This window comes from Wyeomyia smithii, chromosome 1 (genome assembly GCF_029784165.1).
Source record: "Wyeomyia smithii strain HCP4-BCI-WySm-NY-G18 chromosome 1, ASM2978416v1, whole genome shotgun sequence".
NCBI classification, from domain to species: Eukaryota; Metazoa; Arthropoda; class Insecta; order Diptera; family Culicidae; genus Wyeomyia; species Wyeomyia smithii.
The window spans coordinates 192,075,120-192,096,281 of NC_073694.1; the positions used below are offsets into that span (position 1 = coordinate 192,075,120).

The 21,162-nt window shown below is 39.7% G+C and overlaps 1 protein-coding gene across 1 annotated transcript in view; it reads left to right on the plus strand.

The window, feature by feature from the left end:
- Window positions 1–1,531: 1,531 nt before the first annotated feature.
- The window catches only part of LOC129718232 (uncharacterized), a 74,620-nt gene continuing 54,989 nt past the window's right edge, over window positions 1,532–21,162 (plus strand). The window contains exon 1 of the mRNA XM_055668802.1: window positions 1,532–2,261. The gene's annotated coding sequence lies outside the window, so the exon portion shown is untranslated. The remainder of the gene's footprint in view (window positions 2,262–21,162) is intronic.

Consider the following 21,162-nt stretch of genomic DNA (forward strand, 5'->3'; position numbering starts at 1 on the left):
ATCTCGATCGGATCGGTGGTCCTCAGTGAAATCGAGACAACATCACTTTTCACGGAGGACCTGATGGCCCTTGGAGTTTTGTAATACTTTTGCATCGTTTTACCTTTCCAGATGATAAATAAGAAAAACTATCTCATGCGCACTCAAGAAAACCGCTGCCATGGCCTTTTTTAGTTTTAAAATATACACGGCATGATACAATTTGTGTTCAATTGAGCCAAGTACTTTTTTTTTCAATTCTAAATTAGCAGGGAAAAGAGGGAGGCACATTTTTTATATCTCGCGGCCGACTACGAGCTAGTGGGGATTTAAAGTGAGAGGAGGGGAGTTACAATTTTCATTTGAACTATAATAAGTTATAGAATTTATTTATTTGTAGATGGCTAGCAGTGATGTTCTGTTTGAGCAGTTTTGTCGATGCCATGGCCTTGTAAGCTAAGCAATTTGAACTATTTTTGCATTCTTCAGAAGTGGTTGTCCTCGTTCAACCAATTTTTTATTACTTGTACGTCTTCAGTGTGAAATAGTAAACCAAAGTATCGTTTAGAAATATAAATCGACGACAAAAATTTGAGTCTGTTACTGTAAAGAATTCTCATGCGGCTAGTTTTGAACATAAAGTGAGCAAACGTACTAATTTGTTCAAGGTTTCCAAATGTGTCAAATCATTTCTTCGAAGTATTTGATTGGCATTGATATCATGCAGTTTGAATATTTCCACCTATCACTTTTGTAATTCACTATTTGGAAAAATGAACAACGTTTGCAATAGCTTGTTATTTCCACTTAACCAAAAGATATTTTTCATAAAAGGGAAACTTTCATAGTGTACTGCTTCCAAAAAGCCGATTTAGGTATTGGCCAGATAACAACTAGTATTATATAATATGCATTATATTTCCTCATAATTCGGTAAAGAGAATCAATACAGCACACGAAATGACAACCTCGACGCAAGACATAACAAAATTACGGAAACAATCGTGTGTTGATATTTAGCGAAGAAAATTGTTACTCCTTTATTATATAAAAACATGTGAATATTTAAAAGAGGAAACTCAACTAGACAATGGGTTAAACAAATTTCTTGATGCAATGACCGCGCCCTACATATTTGCACAATTTCTCGAAGCTCGAATTTTCCTACAAGAGTAATCCGATACCAGATATTCAAATTTATTCACTAAAGTATACATAATCCAACCATTAACGTTCTCTCTTTGATGCGTTATAAATATATAGCCCAACTGCCTCGCTATTCAAACCCCACGCATTCGATGTCTCGTGCTGTTTTGATTGTTTTCAAAATTGGCCGAAAGCCTTCTCGCGAAAGGAATCCACAACCAAAACATAACACCATTTTATCGGTGTTGTTGCTGGCGTTGCGACCCATTGGCGTATTTTCTCTTCATCAGGGCTGAACGGTCGAGCGATGGGCGACTTCAACGCGACACACGAGAAGAGTGACGAGAAACCCCGAGCTCTCCCATGTTTGTGCTCGCTCGTACCGTACGGCAGCTGTAATCTTCAGCCGGAGCGCGTAGTTAGTCTTTCGCTGGGGTTAGACGAGAACGGAGTGAAACCTGAAGTCGAACCGTGGTTGGTGGTCTAAAGTACCGAGTACCGTGTGATTGGGGGTTTGAATTCCTATGGTTATAGAAAAACAATTTAGTCAGCGGATAAAACGAAAAACGGAATAAGCCTAGGCAAAATATTAGAACTAATAACTATTCTTACGGACGATCGATTTGCGGAGCGAATAAGTGCTTTTCGTGAAAAACAGCATGTTGGAAACAGAAGATAAGTAAAGAAGACCATTCGTCATGTGCAAATAAACAAAATTTACTGTACAGTGATCAGATCAGAGGAAAAGTAAATCAGCAGAATTGGATTCGGCAGTCGAAAAGTTTTTCTCACGCAAACTCTGCTTGCCAAAACGAATCAAGTGATGATCGTACCTACCATTTAAAAGTCTACCTGGGGTGGGTAACAAAAAAAACAAACACAGTGTATGATTGATCTTGAATCGAATGCCGGCCCGGTGCGGTAAGCTCGGTATTTGGATTGTGCAACAGCAAGTAATAACCAAGCAGCGGAACGGTGGCCTCTCACACTGAAACGAAGGAAATATTGCATCAAACTGCGTGCATAATTTGTGTCTTAGTTGAAAATTGAATTGCCGGTGCGAAGGAATAGGCAGAAGTGTTCTGTGAGGAATTTGGCGATGATGTTTGGTACTGCTAACATTGTTAAATAAGCGGGTGAGTGTTTTCATTTCAGGCATGAAATACTTGTCGAATGATTGAAGTTTATGTGATTTTTCCTATCAGTCTGTCAAGTATTCGCATTTAACAAATGCCAGTAACAAGGGTAGGCGTGCAAGATCTCCATCGTTGAGTTCCAAATTTCGTGAATTTTGTGTGTTGATAAATTGTATTGAAGTAGAATACTTCTCTCAGGAAGTTCGGCTACATAGGGATGTGAAATGAAAATCTAAAACCGAAAAAAGTGAAAAATATGTCCAATTTCAAATGCTAATAAATCGGTTAGTATTCGATGGATTTCCTTCGTTCTTGCAGCAATAGATTAGAAAATCTTCTAAGATTCTTCCCAAAATAAAATAATTGTAATTTTATTATTCACACTGTTGTACTATTGAAAATAGTCAAGCCTTGTCAAAACGAAAAATTCGACCTCTGATTGGTCGTTATATGCTTGCTTTCCAAGCACGGTCGACAGGATCATATACCTTGCAATTGAAAACATGCTATTTGGCCTTTATAAGAGCCTGTTTCAGCCGGAGCCGCTCATAATAGTTCTAGACAGCGACAACAGCAGTCGTCCTTCCTTAGCAGCAGCACTAGACCTGTGGTTGGTCACCACGTCTCAGGAGCAGCGCGGTTTTTCTCAGCGTGTGCCGCCAGACAGCCATTTTTCCCCCGTGTTGGGGCAGCATGAAGATTGCCATCAGAAATCCAATTTCGGAAATCAAAATGCCTTTTTTAAGGCAAATAAACAAGTCATTGAAAGTTAATAATTTTTGTCAACGCAAGCAAGCATTCTGTGTTGCATCCTAGCAATTGAAATCCGTCGCACCCTTCGAATTTACTGAATGTGAAATAGCTTCCACAGTGCATGTTGTCCGTGTATCTTAATTCCCCCAATGTTAGGGCAGCTCAAAGGTGGTAATTAGCAACCGATTTTGAACCGCAAAATGCTTTTTTCAAGGCAAATAAAAGAATAATTGAAGGTTAATAATTTTCTGGCATCAACACAAGCAGACATTCTGTGCGGGATGCAATCAAATTCTGTTGAAGATGTCTAATTTTTACTTTATTTAGTAAACCCCCCACTGTAGGGGCAGCGCAAAGGCTGCGATCAGCATAACCGACATTGAATAATAAACTGCCCTGTTAGAACGCATTCACAAAAGCAGTTAGTTCGACTATGCAGAGCTAATATGAAGTCGCTTCAATCAATCAGCATAAACAGAATTTCGTCGTCTCCCAGCTGCCAAGTTGCAACATGATGCAACACGCAACAGCGAGCAAACGAAATCGCTTGATGTTACAAACCGCAATAAGATACGGGTTAAAACCGTTGCGTGTGTGAGAGCACCATCGGTGTTTATTCGCTGGATACAAAAATCAAATGCGAATTTTGGAATAATTCGTCTAAAGAACATAAGGAAATGGTAAACCTGAACTGAAAGGCGTGGCCTATTACGTAGCACCCTTCGGCTATAAAAGAGTGTTTCTGGGAAAACTAGCTACATGCATTAGTCGGAAGATGAACTGGATGGACCGTCCACAACGTTGACAGCAGTAACAGCAGATATCGTCACTCAGCAGTAACAGACCATAGCAGCGGGTCGCGCCTGTGGCTGCCTTCAAATTAAACAAATCACTTGCCCTGTGGTTGGTCACCACGTCTCAGGCCTCTGCCAGGCTGAACGCCAACGCGAGCGATCGGGCGAGATTTTCGCGGTACATCAGCCGGCACTTCCTCTAATGGAAAAGTTGGATCATTTTGTTTAGAAGAATATTACTGTCGGTAATATTACAGAGATGCGATTGCATCATATCCGATATGGAATTGACCAATTGTTCTTTTGAGGACAAATAAAACATTTAATTTGAAAAGTTAATAGCTTTGGGTACCAGTAGCAGTATGGTTACAGCCTCAGCGGTAGGTGCAGCCGGTTCTTCCCTAAGGCCGATGTAATAAGGAAGTAAATGGAAGCGGCACGGCGAAACAGTTCGGGTGTTCTTAGACGCGCGTCATTTTTCGTACGATAGCGGCGGTATTAGCGGTAGATGCATTTGCCAACACCTACTCCAGTAAAGCCGTGTCTAATTTTCAGTGTGAAAACACCTTTCTATTGTGTTGGCCGTGCGCATTAGGCGTCTGCCAGGCTAAACGCGATAAGCGGCGCGAACCGATACGCCGGCCGTAGGTTAATTTACAGCCGTAAGTAGAGCTGTGTAAAAGTATTCTACTTCAACCTTGCGGTCGTGGCTTTGCACACAACCCTCCTGTGATTTTTTTTCGCACATCATGAATTAATATGTTTCGCTCGACTGAAAATTGATTTTGTGAAGCTTTGCGGTTGTGGTTTATATTGGCCGCGCCCAAGACAAATTAAAACACCTAATGGCAGTTGAAAATCATTACAGTTTCATAAACTAGATGCGTAATCAATTAGGATTATAGCAAAACATAGAAGATGCTTCGTTTGTACAAAGAGTTAGTGACCCAAGGAACAATTTGGAAGCCCTTATAAAGGCAAATGTGGAATAAGAGCAGTGTAGATGCAACCGGTGCTGAATAAACAACACGTTGAATTATTTGTTGTACAAACGTTGCCGCATTCTTTATTCATATATTATTCCAATAGTGGAACTCCAGCTTAACAGAAGTTGTTTAAACGTTTGCAAGTGATTGTTAGCAACACTAATAAATATGTGCTGCGTTAAAGCGCTTTAAAGCTCTCCGCTCATCAGTTGCGTTCTCGCCTAATAAAAGCGATTTGAACATTTCAAACGGCAACCTGGCGATTGTTATTCTGCACGTGTTGTTCAAATGCTACACATATGAATTTTAGGTCTTTCAAGGAGCAATTCTTTAGCTCTTATAGACGCGAACGTTAGACTACCGGTTTTATGGAACATCATTCTCAACGCGTCGTATAATTAGTTTAACGCAGCATAAACGTTGTTTTCAAACCACTAAAAGAAGGCAATCCACGGGTGACGTTCCATTGGTTTGTTATTGTTGTTGTTTTTCAAGTTGCAAATCCAAAACATAACCGAACACGAGACCTTTGAGCATTGGAAAGTAAATCTAAAGTGGTATTCTATTGTTATGTAAAGTATTGCTCCACGCAATACTAGAGCAACCAATCAGACAACTGTTGTTTTCCACGCTTTTCGATTCGCATTGCATCCAAGTTGCGACCGTTCGTACAAACGTGAAGATGTCAAAAGATGAAAACAAACTGGTTTCAGCTGATCGCAACTGTCTCATGGATTGCCTTAGATTCGCAGCTTATCTTCTTTCAAAATTTTCAGTGTTCCCCCTAAAGTTTTTTTTTATTCCAAACAAAAAAAATTTGACGATATTATAGCCATATCATGAAAGCCAATCCATGAATTAACTTTAGCAAGCCATTTCGGGAACAAATTTCCTATGGGGCTCTTCTAGTGTAATCATTCAGTGAACAAAACAAGGACCATGTTGGAGGTATATCACCAAGAACACCCGAAACCATGAAAATAGATTGTTGAAGTAATTTCATAAACTATGAATCAATAAGTGTGAGATTCTGTTCAAAAATTCATAGAGCTCCTCTGTTTCGGAATACACCAACGGGAAAACTGAAGTTGCTGAATTTTTTAGTGCTATAACTATTCAAATCGGATAAAAATTGCAAACGTTACAAGAATATTAATTTCTGGGTACACGGGTACCCCTCTATTCACGTAAGGAGTAAAAAAGTCCCTCATGCTAGCCCCCCTCCCTCCGCTGCTGTTTAAAAACTAATATCCAAAGTTGCCTTTCAACGAGTTCTGAGATGTCACCAATTTCGAGCATTATAGATTAAGGTAAAAAAAAATGAAATACCTAAAAAGGCACCCGGATTCTCCGTCGAGCACACAACTTAAATAAATAAATTGAGCAAACGGTCAGTCAACCGAGTTTGTTACGATTAGGTATTTTGAAATCAGGTTATCAGGTTGGTTACAAGGTGGATAATTTCATATCAAAGCATAATCAGTAAAAATCAATTAAAGAAACATAAATTTGGGTGCGTCTAACAGCGTTTTCATGACTTTGCTGTGAGCCCCATACCCAGTTAAATATTCACTACAATAATTTCTATCAGAATCGTCTTTCGCGTTCAGCTTGGTTTCGATGTTCCGTAACCGGTTGCGTCATTGCATTGCATAAAGCTTGAATCTATAACACGAAAGATATCGAAATTCAATTTTTCTTTTGCAATAATACTGAGTACTAAGCGCCCTATTGGAAAGAATCGAGACCGATTAAAAATTTATTGATGTGTGATGAAAAAGTCCCCAATTGCTACGATAAGCTTTCCTCATAGTCAATTAGTAAGCAACTAAATTAGTTGTAAGATTAGTTCTCTTTACTTGACAAGTAGGTTTAAATCCCTACGAATAACAAGCCCTAATTGCCAAAGCAAATAAATCCTAACAATTATAATTTCACATTAAAATAGTGTTGATTGATTAGCCACACAAAATAAACAATTGATAATTTACTATAAAACACTAGAGTTACAAATGAACCTTCGTAAGCAATAGTAAAAGTGTTAAAAAAAGATATTTTTAACACTTTTATTATTGCTGACCAAGTATCCCTTTTACGAACTAATCGATGCAACACTTTCGTATCAGTGAACATCATATGATCACATATTCAACTGATTCGACCAAATTGCGTTCGATCACAAATACGATACGAAGCGTTCAAAACAATAATATATGTACATTTATACATAGGGATACCATCCGTCCTGATTTAGCAGAGCATGTCCCAATTCTGAGATCCTATTTGAGCGTACTGATTTATTTTTTATATTCTGGCATTTGTCCTGGTTTTCAAAGTGAACCATTTCGGGACACAACGCAAACGAATTTTTTCTTCTGTTGAATCTCAGCGAAGTGGCGAGAGGAATCATCTAGGTGTTGAAATCGTTAAACATCTAATTATGAAGTGACTATACGGTCCCTCATTTCAACAACATGTCCCGCTCAGAAATGTGTCCCGCGAGGCGTGTCGCACGCCTTGAAATGCCCCTCGGTTTTAACAGAATTGAACCACTCGAGGTCATATTTTTTCACTGCGACAGTGTGCCTCTCAACAAGCATTCTACTCATTTATCTGCCTCTTCACATCTATAACAGTTAAATAAAAAAAGCGTAAATCAAAAAAAAGGCAAAGTATTGGTACGAACATTACGCTGTACAAACTTGACCTTATTATTTATTAAGCACAGACTTCGCGGACAACTATTAGCATACAAAATAATTGCGGGGCTAGCGCTCCGGTTTTATTATAACTGTTTCTACCAGGGTGGGTTTTGAAACTATGAAATATCCTGATTTCCACCTCCGGCCAGATGGCATCCCTGTTTATACAACGCAAAATTATAGTTTCTCACCTACTCATCGCGGTCAAATGCACCATCTTCCTTTGGTGTAAATTACATTGAAGTTCCTAGAAATGGAATTGTAAAATTATTAAAATACGATACAGCATAGTGTTGTACCTACTTACCGTTATGTTCTAGCAAATGATAAAAGCCAAATTCTTCAATTGAGGTAGCTGTCTTTCCTGAATTCTACGGAACCACAGTGACCGCTAGCTTCGACGGTTTGTACCACGCAGAAGTAATTTCCTTTAATTGAAAAATGTTAATTGCTTGATTTCACTTCATATTTATAATTACCTCACTCGTGAACACTCAATCAAAACGATCAAAACCGATAAACAGAGACAAGCAACACAATAACACTGGAGACTAAAGCCGCGGAATAAATTAATAAAACTGAAGACTGAATGATGGATGCTGACATGACTGCGATATAACAATGATCAGGGATGCCAGAAGATTTGAACTGAAGAGCAGCAACAAGTTTTTGCGCAATTTTCAGAAGATCCATATGTGTTGTAGAAATATTAAAATATAAACGATAGATTTCGTATAAAATAATATAAAAGATCGATCCAGGCTAGTCGGTTGAATCGGTGGATCGATTAATTCCAAGAGAATAAATATATTCAATAAAATACAATAGATTTATTCCCAAATGCTAACTAATACACAACATTACATTTTCAATTACTGAGTAACTGTTAGATGTTGCTTTTTATCGAGCTACATTCGTTTGAAAATTAAAACAGTGAAAAAAAAATTAATATATATATACCGCCAGGGGACCCATCGGCATACAGACCTATATGTCTGCTGGACACTACGGGCAAGGTGCTTGAGAGGATTATCCTCAACAGACTGTTGAAGTACACAGAGGGTGTAAACGGTCTGGCAAGTAACCAGTTCGGCTTCCGGAAAGGTAGATCCACGCTGGATGCTATTCTCTCTGTCACCAAGACGGCAGAGGTAGCACTCCAGCGTAAATGTTGGGGCATTCGCTATTGCGCAATCGTCACGCTTGACGTGAAGAATGCATTCAATAGCGCCAGTTGGGACTCCATAGCGCTCGCGCTTAGGAGCATCCACGTACCGGTGTCGTTGTACAAGATTTTGGAAAATTATTTCCAGAATCGGGTACTAGTTTACAACACGGAGGAGGGTCAGAAGTGCGTCCCAATCACCGCAGGGGTACCGCAAGGTTCCATCCTGGGCCCGGTGTTGTGGAATGTCATGTATGACGGGGTGTTGAAACTAAAGTTCCCTGTAGGGGTTGTGATCGTCGGTTTCGCAGACGACATCACGCTAGAGGTCTACGGCGAGTCGATCGAAGAGGTCGAGTTGACGGCCGCGCACTGCATACGCAAGGTCGAAGACTGGATGCACTCTAGGAAACTGGAGTTAGCGCACCATAAAACGGAGGTTACGGTTGTGAACAACCGCAAATTAGAGCAACAGGCGGTGGTCAGAGTCGGTGACTGCACCATTACCTCAAGGCGTTCCTTGAAGCTCTTGGGGGTTATGGTTGACGATAAGCTCACATTTAAGAGTCACGTCGACTATGCCTGTAAGAGGGCTTCAACGGCCGCTGCAGGACTATCTCGAATGATGTCCAATAGCTCAGCGGTATATGGCAGCAAGCGTAAACTTCTTGCCAGCGTGGTTTCGTCCATACTCAGGTATGGTGGGCCAGCGTGGTCCAAAGCGTTAGGTACCAACAGTCATCGTCGAAAACTGGAAAGTACCTACAGGCTCATGTGCCTGAGGGTTGTGAGCGCGTACCGTACAGTGTCATACGACGCAATCTGCGTCCTGTCCGGCATGATGCCTATCAGCATAGCCATTAAGGAGGATGTAGAATGCTTCGATCAACGTGACACAAGGGGTATACGAGGCACCAGAAGGTCATTCTCGATGATCAGATGGCAGCAGGAATGGTCCAATTCCGCAAAGGGTAGATGGACGCATCGACTTATTCCGGACGTATCCGGATGGGTCGGGAGGCGCCATGGAGAAGTTAACTTCCACTTGACACAGATTCTGTCAGGTCATGGTTGCTTCAGGCAGTATCTACACAGATTCGGGCATGCGGGGTCCCCCATGTGTCCCGAGTGTGCGGATGCGGAAGAAACTGCTGAGCATGTCTTCTTCGTGTGCCCTCGTTTTGTGCATGCGCGGAGCGACATGATGGTAGTGAGCGGGCCAGACACCACTCCGGACAACCTAGTTCGGAGGATGTGTAAAGACCCAAACATTTGGAGGGCGGTTTGTACAGCCGCCTCTCAAATAGTTTTAGAATTGCAAAACAGGCGACAGGTTGACCACCGACACGCCAGTGTTAGCTAACGGCCAGTCTCCAGGTTAGTTAGCTAAGTTAGCAAAGAGATCTATAGAACCAAGAGGGTGCACAGAGCACAAAAGCCGCTCCCCGAAGCAATACCTAGCGGTGGTCCCGGGGAGTATTATGGGCTGGAGACTGGAGGGGTTTTAGTGGGTCCGGTCACTGATTCAAACCAACCCCACACTCCCTGAGGTTGGTCACCTCAGGGGTTTGGATGCAAATTTCCCCTCCACCTGAAACAAAAAAAAAAAATAAAAATAAAAAAAAAAAATGAAAAATAAAAAAAAAAAAAATATATATATATATATATATATATATATATATATATATATATATATATATATATATATATATATATATATATATATATATATATATATATATATATATATATATATATATATATATATATATATATATATATATATATATATATATATATATATATATATATATATATATATATATATATATATATATACAGTCGTCGTTCGCTAACTGCAACATGTTTACATTGCAGTTATCGAATGCCGCTCGATAACTGCAACACTTGACACATGCCAAAATTTAGAGGGGGGTCCGTCACTACCATTTTTGTTTTCAATAATGTCGAAATGTATTTTTTAATGGAATAGTGACAAAAAATAGCAGAAAACTAAAATAGGCAAGCTTTTTGATTAATCAATTTGATAGTCATATTTCCGTATCATAATTTATTGCGTTTTAGTAACTACTTTACATAACCAATATGTAGGCGAATATTAAGTTCATCACTACAGAAGACCATTTTACGAGACTTTTCTGAACTCAACTCATGAATGAAATTTTGACAGAAAGCTCGGAACCGCTGACATAACGCAAGTAAAAGCAACATCAATGTCAGCAGGATCCGTGACACCTGTCAGTTCCTAAAATGGTCTATTTATCGCTAGGTCACAAAATATTGTTTGTGATCACCTGTGCACTGCTTCACTGAGTAGTGCAAGCTAGCCAAACAATGCAGAAGGAATATTGTTTTTCTGTTAAAATAATTACGGTAAGTGAACCACATAACATGGTGACTTTGCTTCATTGATTAAAAGTGGAGATCTATGATCTCCCATCTAGAATGAAGAAACAACAAGTAAACGGAATCAAAAAAACGAGAGAAATGAAAAAGTCCTTTTGAAATGTTTCTAGAGATTCAACAATTTTTATTTTCGAATGCATTTAGAATCCCCCCGCGAGATTTGTCACTTCAATGTCAAATATGACTTTGACTTCAGATTTGACGGATTGCGGTCCGATAACTGCAAAATTGTTGCAGTTATCGGTCTTGCAGTTAAAAAGCGTTGCAGTTAAAAGACTTGCAGTTATCGAACGGCGACTGTACTCGTTGGATGTGTGCTGTCGACGAGGATGCACGCGAAATATGTATTAGGGGCGATTGGAGGATAGCAGCCCAAGACCGAAGGACATGGCGACGTATTCTGGATTCGGCACTGGATCGATAATCGGTCGGTCGCCTTAAAAGTAAAGTAAGTAAAGTAAGTACTTTATGAGAAATCCAAAGTGAACTAATAAGAATCCATTCCATGGATTAGTAGATTGGTTTAGTTAGAAAATATGCGTTTTTTCCTGTTTTCAATTGTGTTGTCATGTTGTATAAGATGAATATATGGGCTGAGATAAATTATGGAACAGTTCCCCTAGTTGTTAAAGTTTTGTTTGAACGATTTTGAAGATCCTAGGAATACTTGAATGATGCCTTAGGTTTTCTTGGATGATTTTTTTCTTTTCAACCCTAGTGGCGTACTTCGCACTTCGAATTGCTCCCGTAATGGAAGTTTATTTCTGCAGTTTTTGGCCGCTAAATTAGGGATACACATATATTATTCTGAGCCTTACGATGACTCTGTAGATTCATTAAACCATTTGAGGTTAGGTTAGTTTCAATTTAGTTTGCTGTCTACAATTAAATACTTTTAAACATAATGGTTCAGAAACCAAAGCTAGTGGTAAATTTTGATCTAGAGTTCGATAGCAATATTCAAAAGAAATTTTTTTTACTATTCAGTTGTTATATATGATGAAGCGTTTATTTTTTTTTGTTTTTTTTTTTTTTTTGTATGGACCCCACTGCGACCAGTAGTTTTTTGGTCTTTTGTGGCATTGTCCGGACGTTTTTGCTGTTCGCACATCATTGTTTTTTTACCCTTTTAACTTGCTCCGTGTTATAGTGATTTTTGTCTTCTCCTTCAGACTTAGTAACTTCTTTATTATATCCTCTTGCAGGTTATCACTCTAACAGTGTAAAACGTGCTATAGTCTATGATATTATCGAAGCTTTAGATCAGTGGTTATTAAGTTTGGAGAGAAGATTTTGTGTGGAAGAGCCTGAGAATAAACCCATACTTAAAGTCTTTTTTGCCAACGAATGGCTTGGTTCTACTAAGATTCGAACCTATCACCATACGCTTGTCAAAGCGGACTCTTTAACCTTGCGGCTACGAAGCTCGAGCGTTCATTAGAAAATTATCGAAAATTGGGTGCATGTAGCTTTAAAAATTTTGAACATCACTTATCTGCTGTGATCTTCAGGAAATTTGTTCAGAAGGTCATGTGACAAACTTTGCTGGAGAACACAGTTTTCTAGGAGGATGGAATCGTTGTATAAGTAAATCAGGATCAAAATACGAAGAATTACGTGTACACTAGCACCACATAGTGGTGGAATTTCGTACTTAACTTTCCACCATCTCTTGACATTCCGAACAACTTCGCTGAAGACCGCAGCTTTCTGGAGAGTAGAAATAACGGGATAGGCTAAGGTTTTGCAAAGTTGCTGAAGATCGTTACTTTACATTAGTATATTCGATCGGCAATCAAATCATGATTCAGAACTCTTCCTTAAAAGTAGCAAAGTAGGAAACGCGAAAAAACGAACTGTGATAAAATCGTCACTGTACGTATGTGATTTTTTTATCTTTTTAGATAGAAAAAATAATTGTTCTACAATATTGTTGTACAGTTTTAAGCAACTTTGAAGAAAAAAGGTTTTCTGTGTCTTGAAAAACTGCTGAAAAACTTCTAGGGTTTTTTAAAACAAACAATTTGCAATATCTCAATTCTACTCTAAGATATTAATGTTTTTCAAAAAATAAGCCTTTTTCATTTGTTTGTCTTTTTTTTTTGTGGCAAAAATAAAACATATCACTTGGTCTCAATTTGAATGGCACATTCAACTGTTTAAATTAATCTTTTTCAAAAATATGTTTTTTCTTCCTATTTGAATAAATTAAATTTAAACATGACAAAAATTATAAATTTTTTATATATTTTTCATTTAAAAGTACACAGATTTGGTTTCTAGGCATTTTTTCTTGAAACTAAAAATAATTACCTCTCAGTTGATCTAAAAAGACCGACAAACGATCAACTAATTCAAAAGTTATAAATTTTAGAAAATAATATATATCGAATAAGCCGTTTTTATGGTCACTCTGTTTCGAAACTGGTCGGCCAAAGTACTTCAATTGTGCTCAAAACTTTATGAATTGATCTTAAGGATTGAGTCAAGGATAATCTAATCCGTATTTTTTGTTGGGTCGTTGAGGTGCGTTCTAGTTTATACTCGCGTAGGAAAATTTCTCATTAAAATCGCGGGTGCTATTATGATTGTGCCCAGTATGACTGATATAACCGATTGCTGACGCTCTGAAATATATTTGATACTACATGTTATTACAAATCGGTTGCCAAATTTTTGGAAGGGTTTGAAATTTAGTTTCTGGTGTTCTAGAGATTCTACAAATTGGTTCTACGGCGTTTTAACCAACATACGGTACCCAAGTACCTTTTTATATCAGTTTTTTAAAACCTTATAAAAACTTAAAATTGAAATTATATAGCTATTACGATTTTAGCAATCTTCAGATTCAAGGAAATGCTGCTTTCAAACAACCAGGACTACTTCAGCCCTGCTGAACCATTTAAATATTGAGATTTAAAAGTTTTATAAGTTTAATAAGACTTTGTCTTGAAAATGTATGAAAATATGATTCATTCGGAACTCAAAACTCAGAACTCAGAAAGCATTATATAAAACCGAATAATTAGTTTCTTTTTTAATTACTGGTTACTAAATTCTGAATTGAACATTTTTGATGAAACTTTGTATGTGCTCTTGACTAGAGGACACGTAACTTTGCAACACCGTTTTGATTCAAGGCTTATTTTTGAAAACGACGTATATATTTTATCAGATGAAATCTTTGTATCTCAAAAGCATTGATCTCTACTAAAATGTTGTCCATGGACGAATTGTGGAAAAAATCTTAACTTGAAAATAATTTACTGCTTTTTTTAATATTCGATAAATATTTTAAAATAAATTTACAAAAAACAATAACTTTTTTTTATTTATTTCAAATTAATTGCTTGTAAACAAATGACATCATTCAGAAGAATGTTAGAGCGTTCCCCAAGGAACAATTATTGTTGCCTAAACGTTTACTCCATCACTTTTATTAGGCTACAGTTTAACAACAACCGAAATGAAAAATAAAAAACTTCTGTTCAATGATTGTTCAGTTAAATTTGGATAAATTATCCGACACACAGTTGTTTTGGAACGTCGAAGAGAATTTTAAACAACAACAGCAGAATATTTTATTCAACACTTATGCAACCAGCGTTGAACAGCTGCACCGGAAAACATTTATTAGGCTGCTGTTCGGCATGTGTTCGACCTGTCTAACAAAATACTTATTAAACATCTGTTAAACCGTTGCTCGACTTTAGAAAGGCTCTTGTTGAACGCGTGTTTAATAATGATGTTTGCCAACGTTTGTTTCGCGCATTAGAACGTACTTAGCCAGCTCACGCTGAATAAGGGCGGGGTAAAAAGTTTAATCGACATTAATTCAGCTCTTTTGGCACAAACAAAATGCAAAATAAAAATTCAAGTTTTTTCATTATAATTATTATTATTTGCTCCGTATTAGTTTTTTACTTGTTGAAATACCTATGGGTCAATATATATATATATATATATATATATATATATATATATATATATATATATATATATATATATATATATATATATATATATATATTATATATATATATATATATATATATATATATATATATATATATATATATATTATATATATATATATATATATATATATATATATATATATATATATGTATATATATATATATATATATATATATATATATATATATATATATATATATATATATATATATATATATATATATATATATATATATATATATATATATATATATATATACATATATATATATATTTTTTTTTTTTCAGGTGGAGGGGAAATTTGCATCCAAACCCCTGAGGTGACCAACCTCAGGGAGTGTGGGGTTGGTTTGAATCAGTGACCGGACCCACTAAAACCCCTCCAGTCTCCAGCCCATAATACTCCCCGGGACCACCGCTAGGTATTGCTTCGGGGAGCGGCTTTTGTGCTCTGTGCACCCTCTTGGTTCTATAGATCTCTTTGCTAACTTAGCTAACTAACCTGGAGACTGGCCGTTAGCTAACACTGGCGTGTCGGTGGTCAACCTGTCGCCTGTTTTGCAATTCTAAAACTATTTGAGAGGCGGCTGTACAAACCGCCCTCCAAATGTTTGGGTCTTTACACATCCTCCGAACTAGGTTGTCCGGAGTGGTGTCTGGCCCGCTCACTACCATCATGTCGCTCCGCGCATGCACAAAACGAGGGCACACGAAGAAGACATGCTCAGCAGTTTCTTCCGCATCCGCACACTCGGGACACATGGGGGACCCCGCATGCCCGAATCTGTGTAGATACTGCCTGAAGCAACCATGACCTGACAGAATCTGTGTCAAGTGGAAGTTTACTTCTCCATGGCGCCTCCCGACCCATCCGGATACGTCCGGAATAAGTCGATGCGTCCATCTACCCTTTGCGGAATTGGACCATTCCTGCTGCCATCTGATCATCGAGAATGACCTTCTGGTTCCTCGTATACCCCTTGTGTCACGTTGATCGAAGCATTCTACGTCCTCCTTAATGGCTATGCTGATAGGCATCATGCCGGACAGGACGCAGATTGCGTCGTATGACACTGTACGGTACGCGCTCACAACCCTCAGGCACATGAGCCTGTAGGTACTTTCCAGTTTTCGACGATGACTGTTGGTACCTAACGCTTTGGACCACGCTGGCCCACCATACCTAAGTATGGACGAAACCACGCTGGCGAGAAGTTTACGCTTGCTGCCATATACCGCTGAGCTATTGGACATCATTCGAGATAGTCCTGCAGCGGCCGTTGAAGCCCTCTTACAGGCATAGTCGACGTGACTCTTAAATGTGAGCTTATCGTCAACCATAACCCCCAAGAGCTTCAAGGAACGCCTTGAGGTAATGGTGCAGTCACCGACTCTGACCACCGCCTGTTGCTCTAATTTGCGGTTGTTCACAACCGTAACCTCCGTTTTATGGTGCGCTAACTCCAGTTTCCTAGAGTGCATCCAGTCTTCGACCTTGCGTATGCAGTGCGCGGCCGTCAACTCGACCTCTTCGATCGACTCGCCGTAGACCTCTAGCGTGATGTCGTCTGCGAAACCGACGATCACAACCCCTACAGGGAACTTTAGTTTCAACACCCCGTCATACATGACATTCCACAACACCGGGCCCAGGATGGAACCTTGCGGTACCCCTGCGGTGATTGGGACGCACTTCTGACCCTCCTCCGTGTTGTAAACTAGTACCCGATTCTGGAAATAATTTTCCAAAATCTTGTACAACGACACCGGTACGTGGATGCTCCTAAGCGCGAGCGCTATGAAGTCCCAACTGGCGCTATTGAATGCATTCTTCACGTCAAGCGTGACGATTGCGCAATAGCGAATGCCCCAACTCTTACGCTGGAGTGCTACCTCTGCCGTCTTGGTGACAGAGAGAATAGCATCCAGCGTGGATCTACCTTTCCGGAAGCCGAACTGGTTACTTGCCAGACCGTTTACACCCTCTGTGTACTTCACCAGTCTGTTGAGGATAATCCTCTCAAGCACCTTGCCCGTAGTGTCCAGCAGACAGATAGGTCTGTATGCCGATGGGTCCCCTGGCGGTTTCCCAGCCTTCGGCAACAGCACCAATCTCTGTCGCTTCCACCTGTCCGGAAAGAGGCAGTCATCCAGGCACTTCTGCATGACTGCTCGAAATAGATCAGGGGCCACTTTCATGGCCGTCCTGATGGCCAAGTTCGGGATTCCATCCGGTCCCGGTGCCTTGCTCACCTTTAGGGAGTTGGCGATCACGATGAGTTTCTCATTCGTAACCCTTACCTCCTCCACAACCTCTGCACGGCTGCCGTCTCTCACGGATTGGATGCCCGGCAGGTTGGCCGACCATCCCTGGTCTGTGTCTGAGATACTGGAACGTCGGACGTGAGACTCAGCAACCGGAGGCCAAGGATTTGGCTCGTGTCGTGGAAAGAGTCCCTCGATGATGCGCTCCAGCATCGCTGGTGATCGCTCTGCAGGCGCCAACACGCCTTTGGTCTTCGCCATTACGACTCTGTAGGCGTTGCCCCACGGATTCGTATTGGCACTCGCGCATAGCCTATCGAAGCAGGCCCTTTTGCTCGCCTTTATCGCACTTTTAAGCGCCGATCTTGCAGATCCGAATACTACACGGCGCTCTACCCTCTGTGCATCGGTACGTGCACGTTGCAACATCCGTCTTGCACGGAGGCACGCGCTACGGAGGTCCGCTATCGCGTCGGTCCACCAGTATACCGGTGACTTACCATTCCTAGGTTGGCGGGTCCTAGGCATGGTGGCGTCGCACGCCCGCGATAATGTGGCAACTAATTGGTCAGCACTCGGGCGGAGCCAACTGCCCCCCTCGCGCTCTCTTCTCATTGCTTCTGCAAATACCTCGGCATCGAAATGCGATGTCTTCCACCCGCGGACGGTCGGAGTATTGGCTCTACCCGTCGCCTGCCGCCTCACGTTCTGGACTACGCTATAGCAGACCGACTGATGGTCACTATAGGTGTAGCCATCGTCTACCCTCCAGTTCACGATCAGTCCTGGGCTGGAGAACGTCACGTCGATGATCGACTCCGCACCATTTCTGCTGAATGTACACTTGGTTCCAACGTTGGCCAGATCTAGGTTGAGCTTTGCCAAAGCTTCCAACAAGATCTGACCCCTCCGGTTCGTGCGGCGGCTTCCCCACTCAACAGCCCAAGCGTTGAAGTCGCCCGCCACTACTAAGGGTGTTAGTCCCTAAGGCTGTGCGAGATTTCGAATGATTTCGTATAAATTCGCAAAACTCGAAATTTCCCGAAATTTCGCGAAATTTCGGTTTCGCGAAATTGCCGAAAAACTTCGTTGAATTTCGCTAAATCCCGCCTAAAATTTCGCGAAATTAAGCTTCCAATTTCGACGATTACGAAATTTCGCGAAATTTCGGACCAAATTTTCGATGCACATTATTATATTATTTTGGTTTGTGCTCATTGCGACTATAAATTAAATTGAATATATCTCAACAGATATCTGGTATACTAAGTCAGACATAGAAGAATAAACTCTCAGCCGGTAATTTTTGTTTTTAAAGACAAAACCGTAACATCATGCGGGAGGTATTTTTTATTCACGCAGAACATAAAATTCATGTCATCACTGAAGTCACATTCGAGGAATATGAAGCCGTCCAAAAGCGCTACAAGGTATCTAGTAATTTGTTTGTAGGAATAAATTTTACGCATCTTTTACGTACATCAAAATGTGGTTATCTTTGCAGCGCACTAGGTTAGAGAGGTCACTTTTTGTCTTTCGTTTAGGAGGGCATAGCAATTTCTATCAAAACTGAAGCTCTGAAGCTCTACCTTACAGGCCAAATGTTCTATGCTACTCGACTTGTAAAAATTTACAAGCGTTTTTCGGATTCTCTGTGTTAGAGGACTCCTCTTTGCACACCGTAGTGTATTTAAATGTGTTTTTTCAGATAGTTCATTGCTATCACTAGGCTGACCAGATATCATGCCTTATAGTGTGCAGACAGAGTGATCGATGTGTCAAGCAGAAAAAGTTGTAATTGCCTGAATTTTTAGTATTGTTTCAAAACACTCTGACTTCAAAGTCAGCATAGGTTTCAAAATTGCCAGGTACCTTATCAAAAATATTTTAAACGTGTTACCAAAAAAGTATACTTTATCAATGAATGAATAAAAAGCACATGGTTCGCTCTCGTTAAACACATAACTGAGAAATGTTACTCTTGTTTTAGGTGACACAAAATTTTACAATGTCAAAAACAAGTTCAGATTATAGCATAAAAGTGATTCTGGCTTTGCACTTGACGAATATACAAGGTAGAAGAAAAGAAAGGTTAGAAAGAACGTGAAAAAAGGGAACGAGAATGATTACTTATTTTGGTTTGTTTCAAAGGGGCCGTTCCCAAACCACGTAGTCATATATATGGAGACGGGGGGGAGAGGGGGGGGGGTTATCAAAAGACCACGAAAAATCACGCGGGGGGTGTGGGGGTTAATGAATAGACCACGTAGTCTCTTTTCTGACTTATAATTTATTATTGCCACTCAGTCAAGACGAAGCTTTCGCAATTTTTTAATTAATGAATTTATTTGACACGACTTGATAATTAATAAGTATCACGGAAATTTTGAGAGTTGTCACCAATTAACTGCAATCAAATTTTTGAAACATATTTCAAATTTATCCGAACGAAGAATTTTTTTTTGTTTTAAACAGGCTTTGCCTTATATGGCATTTACTTCTTTAGAATAATAGTTCTATTCTGCAATGCGTCGGGATTTATGACATTTTTCCTGGAAGTATATTTCAATACTCAACGACCGGTAAAAAAATCAACGTTTTGGTCTTCAAAACAATATATAAGACCTGGATGTTCATGAACTGAAGGAAGAAAGAAAGATGTTTATATTTTGTTCGATATTCAAAAACTTTGTAATTTGTTAAAAAAACTAAGTTACAAATCCGATACCTGAAAATCACTAAAAGTAAGGTTTCACTTATTATTAACTAAATATTTTGAAGTAGAATACTTCTCTCAGGAAGTTCAGCTACATAGGGATGTAAAATGAAAATCTAAAACCGAAAAAAGTGAAAAATATGTCCAATTTCAAATGCTAATAAATCGGTTAGTATTCGATGGATTTCCTTCGTTCTTGCAGCATTAGATTGGAAAATCTTCTAAGATTCTTCCCAAATGAAGATAATTGTAATTTTATTATTCGAACTATTGTAATGTTGAAAATAGTCAAGCCTTGCCAAAACGAAAAATTCGACCTCTGATTGGTCGTTATATGATTGCTTCTCAAGCACGGTCGACAGAATCATATACCTTGCAATTGAAAACATGCTATTTGGCCTATATAAGAGCCTGTTTCAGCCGAAGCCGCTCATAATAGTTCTAGACAGCGACAACAGTAGTCCTCCCTAGCAGCAGCAGTAGCAGTGCAGTGGATACCAGTGATAGCGGATAGCGGCCACAGCTGTGGCATAGCAATGGATAACGCACTAGTTGCAGCGGATCTCAGCATCAATAGCAGCTGGGCCAGCGGATGCAGGGACAGCGTATACCAATGGCAGCGTATAGCGGCCACAACTGTGGCATGGCTACGGATAGCGCAGCAGTTGCAGCGGGTATATCCATGAAGCATTAATGCAATAATTGAATGAAAATTGCAATTGCAGCAATCGGCCATTTTCAAGGCTACTAAATGTTTTTGGAATAGCATAATAAATGGTTATTAATAAACTGCAACTGAGGTTTGATGCTGCTGCAAATGCACAGCAGTGTGATTTTTATTACGATTTGTTGATACTGTGCTTACCAAGCGGTATATACGAAACGAATCCGATTTCAAACAGAAAAGTTCGGTACGTTCTGCTCACGATGCTTAGTCTGTTTTAGAAAATTCACAACACTTCATTAACAAGGATGTAACGTCATAAAGAAGACGGTTAAAGTTCGACATCATAGCAGAATTTCGACCTTCATACTCATGTCTACCATCGGCAATATCAAACACGCACCAATCTGCTTACATGCGACACGGGGACGAGAACGTTTTCTTCTTCCAA